At 45.3% G+C, this 19400-nt stretch overlaps 1 pseudogene across 1 annotated transcript; it reads right to left on the minus strand.

Annotated features, from left to right (window-relative positions):
• Positions 1-1695: 1695 nt before the first annotated feature.
• LOC120675285 lies at positions 1696-17704 on the minus strand (annotated as a pseudogene). Its single transcript, XR_005675282.1, has 20 exons — positions 15341-17704; positions 15141-15258; positions 14953-15034; positions 14364-14466; positions 14072-14168; positions 13391-13493; positions 12852-12980; positions 12311-12358; positions 11692-11789; positions 11552-11617; positions 5844-6003; positions 5611-5718; positions 4706-4755; positions 4137-4171; positions 3979-4041; positions 3275-3432; positions 3124-3212; positions 2936-3033; positions 2340-2464; positions 1696-2185 (listed from the first exon to the last, which is right to left on the minus strand). The product of XR_005675282.1 is annotated as a DNA ligase 6-like (transcript).
• Positions 17705-19400: the final 1696 nt, after the last annotated feature.

The following is a 19400-nucleotide window of genomic DNA, read 5'->3' on the forward strand; positions in this document are numbered from 1 at the left end:
ACTAACTTCAGAACCCCGCACTAGTGACCCTGAAGAATCTAATGAGGCATTTGACCGCGTGATCAGATGATGGGACTGTAGTAAATTATTGATTAATTACCGTCATTAGATTCGTCGCGAAAAATTACACCCATTCTTGAAAAAATTTTGCAAATAGATTTTATTTAGTTTTTTATGCGGAGATTAGAAGAGGCGCGCTACCAAACAAGGCCACGCCCTGCTGGAAGAAAGAGGGGGAGCCGGAGAGGCGTTTCAAGGAAGGCCATCGAGGCCGGATGACCTGCCTGCCCGTCACGTCAACTTTTTTTTTCCCAAGCGAAATATAGGAGGTGATGGCCAGCAGATCAGATCAGATCAGCGGCGAAACGATGGGTTTATTACAGCCGCCCTGTTGGACTCTCTGTAGGTAGCATACCAAGATGGTACCTAGAGTGTGAGATGCATGGTCCTAAAGCTTCTGCGCGAAAAGAAGATGGCCAAGGGGGCTATTGGCTTGTACCTAGTCCTAGCTCCTAGCTAGGAACTCATGCGGTATCATTCGCTCGTCAGCAGCTGGTTTTCTTGAAAAGAGCATGGTCGACTTGTCAACCTGCTTGAACCCCCTAGCGCTGAGTCAATGGTACTTTTTGTCATGGCATTTTTTTTCTTTTTGTGAAACCTTGTCATGACATATTGACATATATGTCACATGGTATAACAAGTCATGCAGTAGTCTAAAGACCAATGGGTATACATCTATGTCCTTGTTTAGTTGCCTTCAAAATTCCAAAACTTTACAAGATTTCCCATCACATCGAATCTTTAAACGCATATATGAAGTATTAAATGTAGCTAAATAAAATAACTAATTACACAGTTTGTCTGTAATTTATGAGACAGATCTTTTAAGCCTAGTTAACCTATGATCGAATAATAATTACCAAATACAAACGAAAGTACTACCGTACTTTACACGCTAAAGTTTACACACCTAAACAAGTCCTATATAAAAAAAAATTATGAGAGCTAGTGCACTTCTGAGAAGCTCGTGCTTTCACACTTTTGTGGCATTTGATTATGTTAGACGAGAGTGCAAACGCGTCAAGGTGTCATGGAAGCTGATGAGAGCTAGCTAGGTCTGGTGCCATTTTGTATAGGACATTCTTTGAAAAATTCAGGCACGCAAAGGAACGGGGGAAGACCTACGGCACTATGCGGCCTCCAATTGGAGAGACCCTGCTGCTTTGACTCGTCCGTCCTTCAGGTATTTTTTTTTACCCTGCCGTGCACAAGTTGGACCAGTTGATGTTGTTTGCTGTCCCAGCAACAAGCTTTTCCCTGTGCTCGTTGACCTAGCTTTCTGATGAGAAGCTGTCAAGTCTCTTAAAACTCAGTTGGAAAACTGACGCCTTTTTATGCTTTCATGTGAAGCAAGCAAACGAACAAAGGAAGCGATCGTTGTCTGGGGCAGCCTTGCCCGGAGCATGGGTTTAACTAGTGCTCGTGCAGGCACTGCTCATTATTGAACTGGTAATTATGCTCATTATAGAAGTCGTGAGTATTAAAAAAAATGAGGTAGCCGCCTCATATGGTCTGGATGATAGTGGAGCAAGAATATCGGCATGCACAACGAGGTCCTCGTTTTGTCGGAGGAACCTACCACGATTCCGCCCAATCTTTACGGAGGGACTCGCTGTGCTAGACAAAGACCAGACGAAACAGAATCCTGACGATCCATCGGCTGGTGTTTGTTGTAGTAAAAAGCTGCTATCTGGAGGTTTTACATGCTATCAGCTAAAAATGAGACAGAAGATCTTTGCTTTTGCTTCCAACTATTCTATTTCTGTACAAAAAGATGGAAATTTTGGAAGCCAGGGGGATCGGTGGTGACACTTCGCCATTTCACCGGTGGTGTTGTTCACCGGTAGTTCATTTTGTATACAAAATTGGTAAGCAAAAGAAAAGCTAGGATGAGGCAATGGGCCGACCTGATCCGCTCGCTTGGATCCCTACTCCGGGCCCTCTCTGGTGACATCCATCTTCCGGGTCTGGGCTTTGAACACAGTGGCGATGTCAGTGGCCGTGCTGCAATCCTCTGGGCTCCGATCTGGAACAGAGCGGATGTACCTCGGCATCCTGACTGAGATGCCCCGTGATGGGTGGACAAGCCCAATGGCCGCATGGTGAACAGGGGATAGGGTGAGATCTGCAAGGGAAAAAAGGAGGATAAACAGTTAAACACACTGCTGGCCATGATACATTGCTCCGTGATAAGTGTAGCCTATGTGGTATTAGTATTGGTAGCAGCCTATGATACGCACTGCAAGTGGAAATGTTCGTAAGAGGGTTTTTCAGGTTACCTGCGCCTCGGATCTCCCAAACTTGTTCTGTGGTGAACGGTGAACCACACCTCTGGTTGCTCATCTGTTTTGTAGTAAACGGGCTTCTTGGGCAATATCCTTTCCCCAGAATAAAACTCCTTCATCTGTAGATTAAATACCAAATATCAAAAGCATAATAGAAGGTTCTTCTACAAATGTAGAGGACCCTTACACTGTATATGATTTACATTGAGTTCAAAGCAGAAAACAATAAACCACTCATGTCACATATATATTAGCTATTATCTCCTTTCAGCTGCAACTTAATATAGAGATAAATAAATAAAGCAGATACAGAAAATTACATATTCACAATTAAGGAAATTGCATCGTATAAAGGTTCACTAATTTCCATCAATGATCATATGAGTTCTTAACATTCACTTTTTTAAGATCATTCCTGCACGATTGGTGTTATATAAGCTTCCACATAATTCGAAAGAAAACGAACAGATTGGATGGACCAGCTCCTCAAAATTCAAGCATGTAGGGAAATGCCGGTCCTCTTATTAAAGATGTAATGGTACTAGGAACAAGTCTTCCGTTGAAACATCCAAGCAGCAATGCAGCTGTACCTGTTTATAGAACTCATCTGAGAACCCAGACATAACACGGCACACTTTGGAATTCTTCAGTTTCAGGGTTGTAGCATGCCATAAGAAAAGGACTGTACCTGTACAGACCAATTTGTACACACTATGTCAGTATTGTTCGGTAAAATAATAAAAAGATAAAAAAGAGAACCCACTGGAGCTAAACCTACCATCCAGCTTTCCGTCCATTTCCATACCATGCACCTACTGGAACTAAGTCAAGGCTATCACCTAAGCCTTCCACATAGTTGCGCTTGACCTGCAAACAATGATGAGGAAAAAAAAAGATGTCGAACATTGCTTCCTGAACTATGTTTGCACCTTTAACCATGAATCACAGCGTTTCGAAGCAGAGTATCCAGCATCAATATCCAAAGTCTTCAGCATTATACCCTCGCAAGAAGACTCGCATGCCTTTCTGAAAAATGTGTCCATTCTATCCAAAGTGCTAGAGTTGTCTGGTGATGCTTCGCTGGCTTCTACCAACATGGTAGAAATTGATTGATTCATGTGCAATTACAAGCATCCATGTACAGTGTACAGTTAATAAACAAAGTAAGGTTGTGCAAGTTCATGGCAATGATAGTTAGAAGGTGCATGTTATTCTAGAGCAAATCACATACGCTTTGCACTTGAGTTTGGAGGGTTGATGTGAATGGTCATGCTCATTCATTAACCAAGCAGGCATTTGGCAGAAAGATATAGGTTATTACACTAGCATTTTGATCTTAGGATACGTATTCCAACTTACAAATTAGCCATGTTGAGATGCTATAATGTCAAGCTGCACAGCATATATTTTAATTTGAGTAGTGTCAATGACGGCAAAAAGTCAAAGACAAGAAAAGGAGAGGGTCATATACCTAAGCATCCCACAATGTCTTGATAAGCAGAAAAAAAAATGAAAGAAGTGGTATATTAAGATGGAGAAGCTGAGAAGGTAAGCCCATATTGTCACAGTCACAAAATGATGCTGAAAATAACAATGCAGGCATGAAATGGAAAGTGTAATTTAGGGATGGAACTTACAGTTAGCTGCTGAGCTAACTCAAAATATCCTGGCTTCTCCTGGAACAAGTTGTTGATATCTGCAATGAAAGGGAAAAAAACAGGAAGAAGTTTAATGGCACCCATTGATACTTTACTCGATAAAATGTGCAATTCCTCTAATACTGAAACATACACTTTCTTCTTTGTCGAAGAGGACAATCCAGTAGCCTGCAGTGGGGGGGCAATGTAAAACCCCTCATATTTTGAAAAAAACAATAATGTTCTGCATGGGAGCAAGTAATATTTTTTTGAAAAGTTTGCAGCAAGTAATATTCAACTGCCTTCATATAGCTTTTGGTGGACATTTCCATGGCAGTGTGTCAAGTGCAAACACCTCCTTAATGAGGATCTACTGCATAAACCATTGATTACTGTAGTACCCTTTAAAATTTCAACCTCAAACTTATGTATGAATAAACAAAAACAATAATATTGCTGTGAACCATTCATATTCTATAGATTCAGAAAAGAGTATGTAACTTTACATTACCAGCAAACTAAATATGTAAGATGTGGTTGAAATGTGGTACAGTAAAACTCCAAATAACAGTAGGGGTAGGGCTGAGAATAAAGTGATTGAACAACAGAGGCCCTGTACTTAGAACCTTTTTTTAAAAAAAAAAGAAGGTTCATTTCTTAGAAATAAGTTTGTTCTGGAATTTTCACAGAAAGAAAGAATTCAAAAGTGCTCATTAATGTTACCTCTCTCCATCACAGAACATGATGTCAAAAACAAACACACAAATGTCAACCTGCAGAGACATCAATACATTACCACGTGGATAAAAATGCTCCATATTCCTACTTTATACTTATTGGCTACATGTATTCTGATTGAACAAGTACTATATAAGTTCTGTGCTAAGTACTATTGAGTTGTATGCACCGACCAATTCAACCCAAAAGCTTAAGCTGATGGGGGAGAGGTGGGCAATTCACTTATATTCCAACAAGTACAATTGAAACACGCTACACACCATAAAGCTTTTTTTTTTGGCTTTGTACAGGCTCTTTACCCCCTTCTTTTCACCTTCTTAGTATAAAGATACGCAGCCTAACTTCGTGTTCGGAAGAAAAAAAACATCTACTGCCGAATCTGCTACATGCCGTATTTGTGTTCTTGCCCCTCCTTTGAGGTTTAATTGTGATTTTGCCCTCATTTTTTTAACTTTGTGATTTTGCTCTTTACTATTCACAAGTCAATACGATTTCACCCCTATTCAACGGTCAAAACAAGGGCCAATACGCAAAGACCAAGGGCAAAATCACATTGACTTGTGAAAAGTAAAGGGCAAAATCATAAATCATAAAGTCAAAAAAAAAACAAGGGCAAAACCACAAATGCACTTCAAAGCAGGGGCAAAAACACCAAAAAACCTTGATTATTTGTAGCATTATATGAATCATTGAAGATAACTAGGGCACTAAGGAGTTGGGAACTTGGGATGGGAATATGATTTGTTCAGTTCAAGCTGTGAACCATAAATGACTAATTAAAGAAATTTATGCCTCAAAGTTCTAAAACTTATTGGCACTAGTCATATAAAAATACAACACAAGACAATACTGACGGCCCAAAGAATGTGCTTAGCAAATGGCATAATCACCTTTATGTTATCGATCGCAATTGAGGAGTGTTTGTTTCCTCTTTCTCTTGAAGATAGTTCTTGGAAAGACATCAACTTATTTCCTTTCTTCCTATCGATTCCCACCACCTTAATTTGCACAAATATATATATATATATATATATATATATATATATATATATATAAGTTTGAGGGTAAAGAAGTGTGATATCATGAAAAAAAAAGATGAGAACCCCTTGTGATTCAAACTGACCTCAGCATCCAGTATGAAGCTGGACACTTCGGACCTGCACAACTCCGTAATCATGTTCACTAGGTCAGGAAATCTGGGAGTTGATTCTTTCATTTGCCTTGAAAATATTCGCACAGATCCATCAAGTAATCTGTGAATCTGGGCACGCTGACCATCATACCTGGAAGTAACATTGATAAGAAAATTCTAAAGTTTTTATATCCAGACTTAGAGTTTTCAATAACTGGAATTCGAAGCATGGGCCATGGTGAATGGTTAGGCTTGTAACTACTTCTGGTCAATATAAACCTAAACTCCATATTTATAAATGTCTGATCATATATGAACTAAGCAAGCTGAACAATGGTCACAAGTAGGGACACATTCCCTACCAAGTCCCAACTTGCTTTCTGTGCACTGAGTTTTCATGTTCCTTAAAATATTGACATTAGTTATTGATGTGGTCTGCTCTATTATTAACTGAATGAGGATAGAATGTTAACAGATTGGATCTCCCTTGGCTCGCCCTCACGCAGGAGGCTCTGAGCTTCACAAGGTCATCCTTCTGCTTACCCAAACACACGCCAACAACCAGGCTAAATAGCCTGTATCCTAACAAACCACTCCTACATTTAAGCCTAACAAACTGAAATAACAAGATAAAATATGCCTAAGTTGTTGTGGACGTTGAAGACTTGCCCCTGCGCTGATATTTCTTGCCGAAGATAGTGTCCACAACACTCCCCCCCCCCCCCCCCCCCCTCTGACCAAAAAGCTCGTCCTCGAGCTTGAAATCAGGGTGACGATCCTTGAACTCCTGGAGGGGCTCCCAAGTAGCCTCCGCTGAACTGCGCCCCTCCCACTGGACAAGGAGATCCCACAAGTTCCTGCTTGGCATGGCACGCAGGACCTTAGCTGGAACAGGCACGGCGCGCCCATTAGCAATAGGAGGCAGGGAACCCATGGCCGTGGGAGGCTCGCCGTGATGCTTCTTGAGGTAGACGACATGGAAGACATCGTTGATGCGAGCCTTGGCTGGCAGCCACAACCGATAAGCAACCGAGCCGATCTTCTCAACCACCTGAAAGGGCCCGTAGAAACGAGGAGAGAGCTTCGACTTGGCACCGTCATTGATGCCCGATGTGGCACGCTGATGGAGACGGAGCCAAACCCAGTCGTTCACTTGGAACGCTAGGTCCTTGTGGAGCTTGTAATGGGACGTCTTCATGTAATCCTGGGCCTGAAGAAGATGCTCCCTGATTTCCGCCAGGAACACGTCGCGGTGCTGAAGTTGCTTGTCCACCGCGACGTCGCGCGCCAACCCAGGGTCGTACTGCACCAAGGATGGCGGTGGCCGTCCATAGACGACCTCGAACAGCGTCACCCTTAGCGCCGTCTGGTACGACGTATTCAAGCAGTATTCCGCCCACGGCAACCAGCGGAGCCAGCTGCGCGGACGGTCACCCGCCAGGCACCGCAGGTACACGCTAAGGACCCGGTTGGCCACCTCCGACTGGCCATCGGTCTGCGGCCGGAACGCCGAGCTGAGGCGGAGCTTCACGCCGGCGAGGGAGAAGAGCTCCGTCCACAGAGTGCTGGTGAAGACCGGATCCCTGTCACTCACAATGGAACAAGGAAATCCGTGGAGTCGCACAATATTGTCGAAGAAGGCTTGAGCGACTGAAAGAGCCGTGTACGGATGACCCAATGGCATGAAGTGAGCCATCTTGGAGAAGCGGTCCACCACCGTGAGCACGACCGACTTGCCGCCGATCTTGGGGAAGCCCTCGACAAAGTCCATGGCGATGTCGCTCCACACGGACAATGGTACGTCGAGGGGCTGAAGAAGGCCGGCCGGGTGGAGGTGCTCCATCTTGTTCCGCTGACACACCAGACAGCCGCGGATGTAGTCGCGGACGAGCTTGGTCGCCTGTGGACAGTAGAACGAAGAGCGCAGCCGGGCGAGCGTCTTCTGGATGCCCTCGTGGGCGGTTACGTGAGCGTGGTCGAGCAGCTGGTGCCAGAGTGACGATGACGCCGGAACATAGATGCGGCCTTGATGCAGCACGAACCCATCGGCCACGGTCCATCCTGCATCAGCAGCGCCGTCGCGGATCTCCTGGCGCTTCTCGACGAGCTCGGAGAGCGACGCCGCCTCCCGCCGGAACACATCGAACAGGGTGAATTCCGGTCGGGAGAGCAACTGAGCAAGAACCCACGCGCTTGGTTCATGTTCGTCACGCCTCGAGAGGGCGTCGGCGGCCGCGTTCTGCTTCCCGGGCTTGTACTCCACCTGAAAACTATAACCAAATAGTTTGCTTACCCAGGTGTGTTGAGGAATGGTGGAGAGGCGCTAGTCCAGGAGATGTTTGAGACTGCAATGATCCGTGCGCACAATGAACTCCGTCGTCCACAGATATGGCCGCCAGTGTCGCACGGCTTGCACGAGACCAATAAGCTCGCGTTCGTAGGCTGCGAGTTTGGCGTGCTGTGGGGCGACTGTCCGACTGAAGGAGATCGGGCCCTGACTCTGGTGCAGTACTGCACCAAAGCTCAATCCGGACGCGTCGCAGTCGACGATGAACATCTTAGCGAAGTTGGGTAGCTGAAGCACTGGAGCCGAAGTCAGTGCACGCTTGAGGTCGTGGAACGCCGCCGTGGCCGCGTCGCCCCACTGGAACGCGTCCCGCTTGAGAAGGGCCGTTAGTGGAGCAGCGATGACGCCGTAGTTGTGGATGAAGCGCCGATAGTACCCCGTGAGGCCCAAGAAGCCACGGAGTGCCTTGAGGGAGCGCGGCAGGGGCCAGTCCTGCACTGCCTTGATCTTGTCGACGTCCATGGACACAACGCCGTTCTCGATGACGTGGCCGAGGTAGTGAATTCGGCGTTCCCCAAAGGAACACTTGGAACGCTTCAGCACCAGCCCATGGTGGCGCAGAGTGCTGAGGACCGCGCGCACGTGCTGCAGGTGTTCCGTCTCGGTGCGGCTGAAAATAAGAATGTCATCGAAAAAGACCAGTACGCACCGACGCAGGAACGGCCGAAGGACCTCGTTCATGAGAGCTTGGAATGTGGAAGGAGCGTTTGTGAGGCCGAACGGCATCACCAAAAACTCGAAATGGCCGTGGTGTGTGCGGAACGCCGTCTTGGCCACATCGTCAGGATGCATACGGACTTGATGATATCCGCTGCGGAGGTCGAGCTTGGTGAAGAAGACGGCGTCCTTCAGTTCATCCAGGAGCTCTTCCACGATCGGGATGGGGAACTTGTCCCTGACGGTCTTGCTGTTGAGAGCCCTGTAGTCGACGCAGAAGCGCCAAGAGCCGTCGCGCTTGCGGACCAGCAGGACCGGCGACGAGAACGCCGACGTACTCGCCCTTATGATGCCTTGTTCCAAAATTGCCTGGCACTGGGCCTCAATTTCGTCCTTGAGGAGTTGTGCGTACCGGTATGGACGCACTGCGACCGGCAGAAGGTGAATCCGATGGTCCAGGGACCGTGGCGGTGGCAGTCCCACTGGAGTCGTGAATAGGTCATCGAACTCGGCGAGCAGGGCCTGCAGAGGGTTGATGCCCTGAGTCGCCGTCAACCGCGGTGATGGCACGGCGGTCATCCCGGTCCACTGCACCTTGTGATCATGGCGCCAGAAGGTCATGGACAGCTTGTCGAGGTCCCAGACCACCGGTCCCAGGGTGCGCAGCCATTCGCGCCCGAGGATCAGATCGTAGCCCACCAATGGAATGGTGTAGAGGTCGACGGAGAAAGGTTCGCCGGCGATGTTCATGTGCGCTCCTTGACAGACCCCGGATGTGGGCACTCTGTCGCCGTTGGCGACTGCCACCGAAAGACCCGGCTGTGGAACCGGTTTGAGGCCGATGCGGTGCGCCGTCGCGTCGGAGATGAAGGAGTGGGTCGAGCCGGAGTCGATCAGCGTGATCATGATGGCGCCACTGATCGTCGCGCGGAGCTGGAGTGTGGAGCTCGTGCGGATGCCGGTGACCGCATTCGCTGAGATGGTGATGTCGTCTTCTGCCGTGCCGTCGTCGGATGCGTCATTGTCACCGAGTTCCAGGTAGTAGATGCCTTTGCCGGAGCAAACTTTGGCATGTTCCTTGGAGAATTTCTCGGGGCAGTTGAAGCACAGCCCCTCGAGACGTCTCTGGGCCATCTCCTCTGGTGACAAGCGATTGAAGCGGCCGTCCGTCGGCGTTGGCGCCTTGGTTGTTGCGGCCGCCGGGCTGGGCGCCGTGGCGCTTGGGGTCGACGTCGACCGAGAAGAGGAGGCCAGGGAACGCTGAGACGCACGGGACGGCGCGCGCGCTCCCGTGGCGGGTAGCTCCGTGGCCACGTGTTGGCGACGTTCGAACGCGCGGGCGAGTGCCATGGCGTCCTCCAACGTCGCCGGCTTCTGCAATTCCACGTCGGTGCTGAGGGGCTGCTGCAGACCCGCCGTGAAGATGGAGATCTGCTGCGATTCCGTGACGTCCTCGCAGCGTGCCAGGAGCACGAGGAACTGCTCCTGATAGTCGTCGACGGTAGACGTGCGGCGGAGTTGGGTGAGTTCGCCCAGGGGGGTTGCTGCGGAGCGGCGGCCCAAAGCGCCGGTTGATGCCGTCGACGAACTGCGTCCAAGATGGAACGCCCTGATTCTTCTCCAAACGGTAGTACCATTGACCGGCGGCGCCGTCGAGATAGAAAGACGCCGTCGGAACCTTGAGATGTTCCGGTGTACCGTAGGCGCAGAAGAACTGCTCCCCCTTGTGCAGCCATGTGATGGGATCGTCGCTGCCGTCGTACTTGGGGAAACACAGCTTATGGCCCGACATCGGCGGCGTGCCGGACGAAGAGGAATCGTGGGTGTCGAAGCGGCCTTGCTTGTCCAGGAGCTGGGTCTGGACGTTCTTCACGGAGGCGGAGATGAGGCTGGCTTCTTGGAGGACGGAAGAGATTTCGTCGTCCATGCGCTTGCCAAGGTCGCCGACCATCTTGACCAACTTGTCAAACATAGCTTCCATGGAGGCTTGGGTGGCCGGCGTGTTGTCGCCGTCATCGGACATTGCGGTGGAGCGATGGGTTTAGCGGCGCGCCGGGGAAGGGGGACGTGGGCAGGCGATAGCGGATTGGATTAAGCCAAGGAAAGACCTAGACTGATACCAAATGATGTGGTCTGCTCTATTATTAACTGAATGAGGATAGAATGTTAACAGATTGGATCTCCCTTGGCTCGCCCTCACGCAGGAGGCTCTGAGCTTCACAAGGTCATCCTTCTGCTTACCCAAACACACGCCAACAACCAGACTAAATAGCCTGTATCCTAACAAACCACTCCTACATTTAAGCCTAACAAACTGAAATAACAAGATAAATATGCCTAAGTTGTTGTGGACGTTGAAGACTTGCCCCTGCGCTGATATTTCTTGCCGAAGATAGTGTCCACAACAGTTATGCTTAGCTTAAAGATGAAGGAGTTATTTCTTTCTCAGTATTGATTCTTCTAAGCTGTCAAGAATTTGAAATTCTCCTCCAGAGTGATAGTAAACTCCTGGGTAGGTTTAAGCTACAGTATTAAGATACTGCATGCAAACCTGTCTGAACCATGGTACAACTGGATGCCTAGGGGTTGTACTAAGTAATTCATAAATTAATTCCATGTTAAAACAACCATATAGTTATTTAAGTAGCTATGTTCAGAACAGTATCTTAACAGAGGAAGAGAGCAATGGACATACTTGTACTCACACATAAATGATTTGCCACTAAAAGCTTTCAGTGCTTGAGTCGACCCATTAGTAATTCTGAAAAACAGCAAAGTAACAAATAATGATACTAAAAACAGAAATACAATTCACTCATTCAGACATGTACATACCTTGCAAGCATAGGTGGAATAGGTGTGCCAGGCACCATTGCCAAGGATGAAGCTGAAAATGCAGTGCCTTCTCTCAGAAGAGAAGGAATGAGCAAATCCTGACAGATATTGTATCATTGTCAGCAGAAGCAACTCTCCCTTGAAGCGAGAATCATCTTATTTTTGTTCTGAGTTGAGTTTAATTACCATTATTTGACAGATATATTTCACAATGTTACTCATTTTTATCACTTCTGTAAAGCATCCTAGCTACCATCTGCGCCATTTATTTATAAATAGACTAACAGCCATCCTTACTGTTGGATTGGAGCAAACTATTCTTTGTCAAAGGAAAAATGCCTTTTGATATGAAATGTCAAGCATTTATATCTTTTAAAAGAGCCAATGTACAATGACAAAGTAGATTTTGAGAGATTATTTTATATTACAGTCTGTACAGACTTACTGTGTTGAGATAGTTGTGTAACAAAGCCTACAGCTTAGGTAAGTCCACAAAGTTTCATGTACAAGAAGTCTAATTTCTAGGAATCTGAGCAGTTAGGATGCAACCAAAGCTAGGAAAATTTGTACCATGACTGTATATGAGTATATGACACAATCTATTGGTTCCATCACTTACCAGATTAGGAATGACATTGTATGCCTCGACAACTTCAGTTGAAAGACTCTGCGCAAAAAGGAAGGTACAAATATAAAAATTTGGTTCAAAACAATATGTGTTAGAGAACAAAATATAATTAGACGTGCTAAAATGGAGAGTGGAGGCTGCTCTTGAGGTTACAAAAATCATAAGAACAAAAGAAAAGGTAAAGCTTTTGGAATTCAAGCATTGTGGTCTAATATATGTTCCAAATTCCTCTTTTTCTTTAGAAAGAAATTTTCTAGCAAGGGACAAGACTACTTCCCTAAGCACTGTGGTAAATCAGAGGGGTCTTCATATACGCTCTATGGATATGAACTTCTTGTAAAAAGATAAATAAATAAATAAAGGCATAAAGCTACAAATTTGGCTATTGTAGAGTGGTTTATAAGAAAATTTGAAGATATGTCTGTGTCATTCCAAGCCACCTTTGCTAACCTTATGGGTCCGCTTGGGTTATGAACAAGCTGAAGCCCTCCCGACATAATTTGCACAAAAGAAATTCCATGTTCGTACAAACCTGTAGTTGTGTTTTTATGCCTTCCAAGGACACCACAGGATCTCCTGCACACTTTCTATCAAAAACAACAGCATGTGCAAGCGCAGGTAATATTGTCTTCATCATAGCCCCAATTCGCAAGTTACGAACCTATTAGGCAAACATAGACACACAAAAAAGGAGAAGTGGTGGAGGTTATTAGAAGTTAGGACACAGTTTGGTAACATGTATCAGCTACTATATACTAAATCCCAAGGAGGGATCAACTGAACAATGAATTACAACTAATGTCACTGGAATATAACAACAAAATGCAGAATAAAGTTAAGATCCAACCCTCCCCATATCTGAACACAGTAGAATTTCAAAATACTGTAAATGCATGAAAGTTGTACACAGTAAAACAATACTTGAAAACTTCAGATTGAGAGAGATAAATATAAGAAATAAAGACCAAAACCACGGAACCCATGTACAATCTGCTTTCTGCAATGATTCATGCAATACAACATCAGAATAAAAATTGTAAACTACAAGGAAGAAAGGAGTTGGTGGCTTACCAGTGTTCTGACAAGAAATTTAATTTTCATTTCCCTACAAGACCGAATAAGATGCAAGACAAGAATTTTTCTTCTTCCAGCACTCCCACTACCTGATATTACACTAACCAAAAAAATTATGATATAAAGAACAATAAAAGATAATCCTTTATCAGAACATCCCATAAAAACAAACGACATCATGCAAAATATGACTTATTATTATCTTCGAAGCAATGGATCGAGTTTACAGCATCAAACAAAACCTGAGTATCTTGCAGATTTAAATGATTTTCTCATTACTTGGAAAAGAAAAAGCTTTAGAAAAAAAATGATATCAACAATGGGCAGATACTACTAACGAGATCTGTTTGTTATTTATCATGTCAATTGCTGTATGCTAATCTATCAGAAGATGGTTTGCCCTGTGAACTGATTGCACATCAAGTTACAAAGTTGGAAATACAATCATCAAAAATTGCATTATAATACAGCATAGACATTGTACTTAGCAATTATCATCTAGAAAAGAACACAATAGACATTGTACTTAGTAATTATCATCTAGAAAAGATTAGTGAGAATTCAAAGTAGCTACGATTGAGACTTAAATCTTCAGTACTTAATTACCATCATTGGCAAGATTCACAGGGTTCTATCACAAAGGACGGCAGACAGAGGGTTTTACTTTGTAATTAATACCTTAGTTTCCGAAGCATGGAATATACATCATGAATCGAGAGAGGCCGAGGAGGAGCAAGTAATGTTTGATTCTGACGGCATTCTTGGGCAACATTACCTACAAAATTACAATCCATCCATTATTAATACTTGTTAGTATAACAGAAACTCAATCAGGAACAAGTGAATAAAAGTACACACTGCTGTTGGATTTTTCCATAAGCCTCGCAAATGCATTCATATGTTTTTACTTGTAAAGACCCAATCACGAATGATTACACTAAAAGTCTTCCCATAAGAAATTGGTACTTGCCAAGATCACCGTAAGTTTTGTACATCTCTTGTATTTTAGATCTGCTGGTTCCTAATGACTCCTCCAGAGCATTTACAACAAGACTCCCACCAATGCTCAGTTCCTAGCTTCAATAACAAACATGAGATTAATGCATTGGAGTGCCATATTTTTTTTCTCAAACATGCAGGAGAGATTGGTTTGCCATATCACAAGGCATAACAAAAGCATACTGAAAAAACATGAGTAAACCATGACGTTAAGAACAACATACTGTATACTAGAAAGTATCACAACTTGGGGTTCCATGCATGTTTTCATTGACACTTATTAAAGGGAAGCAATTCACATGAAAATTATTGATAATACTTGCTAATAAGCTAAAAATTAGAGTCAACTTAACCGTATTGAAACACAGTTTATTCATCATAAAATTATGGTGAGATCTGGAATGTACTACTTTACTTAGGAAACCTCATATTTAGTGATATTGGATGTTCTATCCCTCCAATCCTACCAGATACCCACACTCCAAAGATGTCCTTATAAGAAGTAGCTAAATATAGATTAAATCTGGGAAATAGATGAAGTATGGGATTTGTGTACTTACCATATTTTCATGGTCAGGAGAAATTTTATTAGTGCATAGATAAACAGCAGGTAGAACATCATCAGGGGATAAGGCAAGCAAACTGCATTCCAGAAGGTAGGGAATCAACCATTTCCCTCAGTAATGAACATATTTGGTGGATGATCAACAGTATGTATAGAACAATTAAAAAGTAAACATTCAGAAACCTCCTGAACATGTTGCAAAATATTGCCGTAGTTTTGATCTTTCCTTTTTCTTTTTCAACTAGATCAAAAGTGCGAGCCAAGTGCAAGTATGGTGCAGGTTGTCCTGCTGTCCAGCAAGCTGCAGAAACCCAGATACATGGCATGACTAACTACCAAACAAGAATACAAGATGGTAAAATGACCAGGAACAAGCAGCTAACCATGCTCAATCGGTAGATACTTCTCAACTGGCAGCGATATCTTGGTAGAATCTGTTTGTGATAAAGAAGTCTGTACATGTAGGTTTGGCATCTTTTGAGTAGCCTGAGAAGAATCACAAGCCAGGTCTGTATTGCTACATTTATCTTTAGTTTCATTTTCTGTAATCTGCAGCGTGATATTCTTATCAATAGCAATTACATTGTTGTTCTCACTTGAACTGTAAAATATATCAACTGCTACAGTTACATCTCCTTTTGCCCTCTCAAGCAAAGAAACTGCATATTCTCTGGACATGCAACCATCTACAATCTGAAGAATCTGGTCTACACTCTGATCTTGTGTTTTTACGATATCAGTTAACTGATCGTCACTTTCCACATTATTTTGGTGTTCCTCATCATATACTTTATCAGCTGTACCACTAGTGGTGGCTGTAGCTCTAATGAAATAGTTTGTAATTGTGGACTGCTTGCGCCCACCTGATTCTGTTGAGGAAGTTAGTCGTCCTTTCTTTTTTGGTTTGTTTGTAATGCCAGAACCCTTCCTCTTTTCCTTTTTGGGGGTATTTGGTTTCATTCTCATAGGGGTCAAATTTACCAGTTTTGTAGAGTGTTCCGCAGGCTTCTGCGAAAACAAAGGACATTCTTGCTGACTACTCGCATCAGCAGAAGACCCATGATCAGAAGTATGGTTTTTCTCTGACTTGGGTGTCCCGCTACAAGAACCATTTGCTTCTTCAAAGAAATCTCTTTCCCGCTCAAAAAAATCAGATGCTGCTTTAACAACGTCGCCACATGAGCTCATCAGCAGGTCCATGATCTGTTCCTCGCTGACCCATGAGGGCAGGACATCTGATAGTTCTTTCTTCATTTCCTCTGTAATATTCTCCTTCAAAGTATCAAGTTGTTCGGAAGCAGAAGTGATTGCTGGAAACAAAGCAGCATCGTCCCCATCATTCTGGATTGAGCATTTAGCATTAGTTGACCTACAATGAAATGCCATCAAGAACTCCTGTTTGTTTGCTGTCTCATCTACCAACCCAGAAAAATGCTTCTGCATTGCAATTGCCTCCTTACTATCGAGCTTTCCAGCATTTACTCCAACAGTTGGGATCACCCGCTTTGGGTGCAAAAACTTTACATAGTCTCGCAACTCGTCATAGCTGGAGTGCTCACTATAAGGAACAAGATGGATCTCAAGTGAATCTTTCACCCTAACAGCAAAACCTTCCTTCTTGGTTTCATACATCCACCCGGTTGGTACAAACCCGATAGCCTTCATGTACCCTCTCTCCAACATGATCTCCTTCATCTTTACAAAATTTGGTCGGAAATAGGGCCACGTCTCCCCTAAGATATTCCACCCGATAACATGCACATCTGTCACTGCTGCATCCTCGGTAAAAACTCCATTCTCCCCACCAAACCCCAACACTGTCAAAATCTCCATCTTCCTGCTGTCCACATGGATTGAGCACCCACAGCGCTGTGCAACCTCCAGCAAAATCCTCTCTTTGCCCACGACATATGTCGCGATCAGACACAGCACACGCTCTCCTGCCGCTGAACTCTCCTCTTTCACATGCTTGATCGCACTCACCACATAATCCACAGACTCCTCTTGGGAGGGGAATGTGAATTTGGGGTTGCAGTATGTGGTGTCCAGAAACACAGCGTCAGCACGGACGAACTCTAACAAGTTAGGATCATGCGTCATGGACTCCGTGTAACGGAAGTCACCGGTGTGCACGTACCTCTCGGCATTCGGTCCAGGGGTCCAGGGGAGGAGAAGAGGAACTGCACGGCACCAGGGCAGTGATTGGCGTCGACGGCGGTGACGCCCCACCCATCGACGGTGACACGGAAACCGACATCGAGGGCGACGACAAGCTGCGGAGGCACGGAGAGCACGGAAGAGACGAGGCGCGCGGTGGGCGCGGAGCAGAAGACGAGGCCACGGCGCCAGGATGGTCCTAGGCCGCCGTAGTGGTCGGAGTGGAAGTGCGAGAGAAAGTAGGCGACAGAGAAGTCCCCGGCGTGGCGGAAGGCGTCGATGAGGAAGCGCGAGCCCGGAATGAGCGCGGTAGGTGGCACGGAGGCCGGTACGGGCGGGAGCGGTGTGGAGGCCGAAGTGAGGATTGGGTGGGCGTCGGTCGAAGGGAGCGAGGAAAGGGAGGACAGGAAGAGCGCGGATGTGTTGATGGAGAGCGATCTGGAGGCATCGGAGGAGGATATGAGAGCGGCCATCGGTTGCGGCGGAGGGTTTAGGGTTTGGAGGCGGCAGCGGTGGTGGCAGAGAAGGGCGGTGGCGCGCGGGCAGAGGTGAGGAGGAAGAAGGGGGAAGCGTGTCCGCAGGACGGTCGGTCAAGTTGCCGATTTGCCGGTCTGTGGAGTCGCTCGAGTTCGCGGGGCTCACTGGGCTGGGCTGCATTCGGTCATGGATTGCAATCTGTCCAGTTTCCTCGGCCCATCAGATGCCCAGCATGTACATACAACCCTTGTAGGTGGCGTTTGGTTGGCTCGTGGAAAATGGTGGATGAAATAGGGCTTGTTTAGTTGCAAAATTTAAAATTCCAAAATTATCGCATCCAAATAGAATTTTGCATGCATAGTTTGCTTGTAAATTGCAAGATGAATTTAATGAGTCTAATTAGGCTATGATTAGATACTAAATTGCTATAATAATTGCTACAGTACACATGTGCTAATGCTGGATTAATTAGTTTTAATAAATTCATCAAGTAGTTTACATATAAGTTCTATAATTAGTTTTGTGATTAGTCCATATTTAATATTTTAAATGTGCAAAGATTCCATTTCAAAAAATTTACACCGGCAACTAAACGAGGCCTAGGGCCATAGGGGAACGAGGGATGGAATATATTTTATCTCATATTTGGGTAGTTGGAAAAAATATATAGGAATCGTGATAGAAAAATAAGCTATCTTTTTCCAACAATCTAATTCGGATGGGAGGAGTGAGTTACATTGAGAAAAGAAATCCGCCGAACCTTAGAGCAAACACTTGTCGGAGGCGTCGATTATCTCCTTGCGCGAATCACCTGCTTTAGTGGTTGTTTGGATCATAAGAATTACAAATCAAAGATCTTCTAAACAGTTTTATGAGAAGTTCTAGAAATGATCAGTTATTAGGTTGTTAGTTTGTCAGATTCGAGCGTGATACAAGCAATACGAGGAATCAAAACATTTTATCTCATTTGAGTTTAGAAGAAAAAAACAATTTATGTTTATCCCCATTCTATCTCGTTGTGCCAAACATAAGGTTTGAGTCAGTTAAGCCCTAATTTGGTTTTGATGATACTCGAGACTCAAGCAGTCCGAAATATGTTTAATCATGTTACATTAGCAATCTATTCTCTTAGTCTACTTAGCCCTATTCGACTCGTTGCTAATTCTATTTTAGACTTGATGTTTCTATGCATCTCTGGGCACTACTACAAAAATCTTGATTTGTCCCGGTTGGGAAACCTTTTTTGTCCCGGTTTCCCAACCGGGAACGCCATGCCGGGACAAAAGGAGGAACCCTTTTGTCCCGGGTCTGGCAACCGGGACAAAAGACACCCTTTTTGTCCCGGTTGGTAATACCAACCGGGACAAAATGTTTTTTTTAGCGTCCCCCGCCGGAGCTCCGCATGCACCACCGGCTCCTCCCTCCTCGAGCTCCAATTCCAATCACTCCATCACAAAAACATGCTGAACTCCCTCACAAAGATACAATCACACTTGAAAAAAATTTCAAATTTAAGCTAGAAACATTCTTATCTTACATGGTCATCACACATCACACAAGTAAAATAGCAAAAATCTAATTCACAATACAAGAGACTGATTTGATTCACCATACAAGAATTGACCACCACAGTCACAAACCAAAAAAAACAAAACAAAAAAGCATATGCCGCCCTCCCCGGCCCACGGCGGCGGGCGTGCCGGCCCCTGCATATGGCCGCGCGCGGCAGCGGCGGCTTGCTGGGCCGCACCCGCGCCCCGTCCCCGACCCCGTCAACGTCGTTGCCGCTCCTGGCCGCGTGCGACGGCG

Source organism: Panicum virgatum, chromosome 5N (genome assembly GCF_016808335.1).
Source record: "Panicum virgatum strain AP13 chromosome 5N, P.virgatum_v5, whole genome shotgun sequence".
Classification (NCBI taxonomy): Eukaryota; Viridiplantae; Streptophyta; class Magnoliopsida; order Poales; family Poaceae; genus Panicum; species Panicum virgatum.